Genomic DNA, 4,124 nt, shown 5'->3' on the forward strand with positions numbered 1-4,124 from the left:
ATGGGAGGAACTGAAGGCCCGTCTTCAGAGATAAATGCCCTTTTTCACCATGGCCTGACATGGCTTTCTTCATGGTCTTCTAATATGCAAGTAAGATTTAAGCATGAAATTAATGTCAGAAGTGGGATTTTGAACCCATATCTCCTTTGGGAGACCAGAAGTCCCTGTGCTGAGGAAGGAATGAAGCCTTGAGTCTGGCGCCTTAGACCGCTCGGCCATCCTGACACCATTATGTCCCTAACTGTGTAAAATACGACAAACGTGAACCAAAATGCAAAACGCTACTCCACTTGACTTCATTCGACTCAGGTTTTAGGGTCTTCCATGAGGGAGTAACAGCTGGTAGCAGGTACATTTTTAGCACCTACACGGCAGGGATTCGAGTTGAGTCGAGCCGAAAATGTGACGTCTACAGACTGCAGGCCACTGATTGGCCAGGGAGTGATGTCACTGGATGAGTAATGAAAGCAAGAGAGGGCCAGAGGCCATGGGTCGTTATTCAGATTTTCCTTATTTTGTTTTAAAGTGAATGATCATACTTGAGCAAAAAGGGAATACAGAAATGACATGAGCCCAAAGAAAGGTAAACGTAATGCCCTTGCGCAATTTTGAATGTTTTTTATTCATATTGTGCTTTTCAGGAGGTTTGTGATCATTCAAAGAGGCACCAGTGAGGACGCTGTGATGGTGGTAACAGAGCTGAACTTTGACTTTAAGTGCTGGATCAAACATCTGTTGATTATTAAAACTGCTACGCCCAACGTGGGGCTCGGACCCACGACCCTGAGATTAAGAGTCTCATGCTCTACCGACTGAGCTAGCCAGGCTATTCACATGTTATAAAACATGCCTTCCGATAAAAAAAGAAGAGATAAAACAAGCCTAAGTAAGCTTTCTGAGATTTAGAATGACATCGGAACACATTCCTCCCTTTTCAACCTCTACCTACTCCACTCGACTGGATCCCACTCAGCTGTTACCACCTGGCACCAGGTGGTACATTTTTAGCACCTACTCGGTCGGGGTCGAGTTGAGTCGAGCCGAAAATGTGACATCTACAGACTGCAGGCAACTGATTGGCCAGGGAGTGATGTCACTGGATGAGTCATGAAAGCCACTCCTTAACAAGAACCGGCAACAGCAACAGTTGGATTTTATGTATTCTGTGATCGTCAACGAGGTGGATTGCTAGACGCAAAGACATAGATCAAGCAGCAGGTATACCTTTGCCTCGATGTCCTAAATTGTTGTGTCATGTTTTTGTCACATAAAACTGACATCACAGGACTTTTGGACCTCCTTGCTATAACGACCCCACCCACATTGAGGTGGTTGTGAGTAAATACTAGTGGAAAAGAGCTTAATGTTGCAGGAGAACTGCCTCATCGCACATCAGAATTAATAATAATAATAATACATTTTATTTATAGGCACCTTTCATAGCCACTCAAGGGGGGTATTCCTAGAAAGTAGCTAAAGAAAGCCAGGCTGTAGCCGGAAAGCGTCGCTTGAACTAACACCATCTCCCAATTAAGCCTCAAGCCGTTCCATGAAGCCAGCTCAGCTGCATCTCAGTGAGGCTAATCCAAGCGAGGCTTACATAGCCTGGCTAAGTGCGAGTGTACGAGGAACGTAAGAAGCCCTGACGAGTGGATTGTGGAAAAAACGGAGATGGCAGAAAAGGAGAGCAAGACAAGCGCTTTTATTTTTTCGGCAGTTGAACAAATAATGCTTATGGAGCTGCATGAGGATTTTAAAAGTGTCATCACCAGAAATGGTAATACAGCTGTGATCAATAAAGCGAAGAAACGGCATGGCAAACAACTGCAGACAGACTAAATGCGTAAGTTATGAAAGTTTCATACCATTGTCAATTGTTAGACATTTATTTTACTGTCCTCATGGATTTATGCTCTCCTCTTTGTGTTATAATGTGTTTACATAAAGCATGCTGAATTGTCTCTGTATGAGATGTACAGCACAAATATACTGGCCCTGCTCAGTTTATTAATAACCCAATAATCGACACGCATCATCATACTTTGTGACCATATTATCCTGAGTGTGTGACCCACATATTATTTTTTCACTGTTACATCTCAACAGGAGCAATCTTAACAGCCAAAAGCGTACCTGGCAGCAGGTGAAGGTAAAGTACAGGAAAATATTTCAGTGGTAAGTAGCCTTTGAAGAAATGTGTTTGTCCAATAAAGAGAGCGCCAAACTAGATATGGAATACAAGAAACTGAAAATAAAAAAGATCAAGCTGGAGATTATGAAACTGGAGATGGACGTTAGTATAAATTCAGATAAAGGAGAATTTCGTGTTGTGAACTGTATTTAATTCTGTTTTCTCTCCACAGCTTGAGAAACATGTAATAATAATTAAACAATTCAACACAATTTGAACTCAAACTTGTCATTATTGTACGGTTCATGCAACGTGTTAGAAATTTGTTTTTTACATTTATATTCACAGTGGGGTGCCATGACCAAAACGTGTGGAAAGTTATAAATCATCTCTATCCATTTAGCCTTCTTACACTTGCTCTGACTTAAACTGCTACTGTGTCAATGCTAAATTATGAAAAGAAGTTCTAACTCAAAGGTCACAACAATAAGGATCAAAGGAAATATGTGTCCCTGTATAGGTCCCTCACTGTGTCAGGAGAAACTGAGTCCTTTCAGGCACTCGAACCTGCAGGGACTCAACGAAGAAAAGACTTCAGCCTGAAAAGTTGTCCACAAGACAAAATGTATAAGATATGAAGTATACTATTAATTTAAGATAGCTCTGTCAGAAGTCAGCCATGGTGCCTGAGAACTTTAAGCAATGAACCTGTATTTAATTTGGCCAAAGGTCATTTCTATCCGTGCCCTTTTTTTAGCATGTGCATGTGCATGTGCATGTGCATGCTTCTTTCTGAACACAACACCCAGTGTGGACACATCATGGCTGGGACAGCAGCAGCAGCCACAAACACGTCCAAACTTTCTGTATTCAGCAGATGTGGAATATAGCTGATATATCACTTTTTAAAGAAAGTCCACCAAAACTTTGGACACATTCTGAGTCTCCACAAATGAAGAAGAAATGTTGTTGAAAAGTCAGTTTGTCATTTTATCGAGGTCTCTCTGCTCTTTGTGTAACTTAAATATTCTACATCTGAAATGATTCTTTATAAAGTATTTTATTCAAATAAAACGATAACCTCTGATCTGAAGACAGCTGATTTAGTGCTGGTCACATGATCACATCATTTATAGGATTAAAAACATGTTAGATTTGTACAAAAGAGCATCAGATTATCAACACTGATTATTTTAGATCTAAAGAAATGAATGATCACTTTTCTTTGTGGGACACGTTTCCATCAAAGTGTGGAGAATCAGTGTGAGACGATATGAATGAATGAATGAGTTCAGAGTTGGTTCAAACAGCTCTTCAACATGTTGAACTCATCAGTTACAGAGGAGACGGAGAGTTCATTTAAGGGCTGTAAATCATCTTTAATGGTGCCACATGTCTCCAGTTTGTCTTTATTACCATAACTGGACAAACACAGATAATCAGGACTGAATAAATGTTACTAATCCATGTTCAGTTCAGCTCTAATGTAACTAATATCTGCTGGAACTGGGACGGAAGGGGACTTTTTTGCCCTCTTGTGGTGTAAAGATAAACTGCATGATGTCAGTTTCATGATGCAGAAACTCCGTGAAGAAAATAAATGTGGAAATATATAGACTTTTCTCATCTTCTTTTTGAAGCTCCAACCTCCATCATATCATAAAGATCTCATCCATCCTTTCCCTGTTCCTGCTGCACACACCTGTTGTAGGATAAGCAGCAGGATATCAGAGGCTTCTGAGGTGACACCACAGTCTGGAATGCAGATGTTGGTCAATTGTTCAGAACAACATACTCACACTCACACACGCACCAAATTAAGCACAAGCTGTGTTTGTAGAACCAACAGGAGGCCTTTGATGTCTGCAGTGATTTTAGTGGCATTAAGACTCATTAGAGCGGAGTTATTGAATATTTCTGTAGCAGGTGTTGCACTTTGTAGACGGTCCCTTGGCCCTCGCCTCTGCGCCTACTGCACATGGAGACTAATGTT

At 40.9% G+C, this 4,124-nt stretch overlaps 1 non-coding gene across 1 annotated transcript; it reads right to left on the reverse strand.

The window, feature by feature from the left end:
- Positions 1 to 754: 754 nt before the first annotated feature.
- trnak-cuu (transfer RNA lysine (anticodon CUU)) lies at positions 755 to 827 on the reverse strand. Its single transcript has one exon. It is a non-coding gene; the product is annotated as a tRNA-Lys (tRNA).
- Positions 828 to 4,124: the final 3,297 nt, after the last annotated feature.

This window comes from Odontesthes bonariensis, chromosome 17 (genome assembly GCF_027942865.1).
Source record: "Odontesthes bonariensis isolate fOdoBon6 chromosome 17, fOdoBon6.hap1, whole genome shotgun sequence".
Classification (NCBI taxonomy): Eukaryota; Metazoa; Chordata; class Actinopteri; order Atheriniformes; family Atherinopsidae; genus Odontesthes; species Odontesthes bonariensis.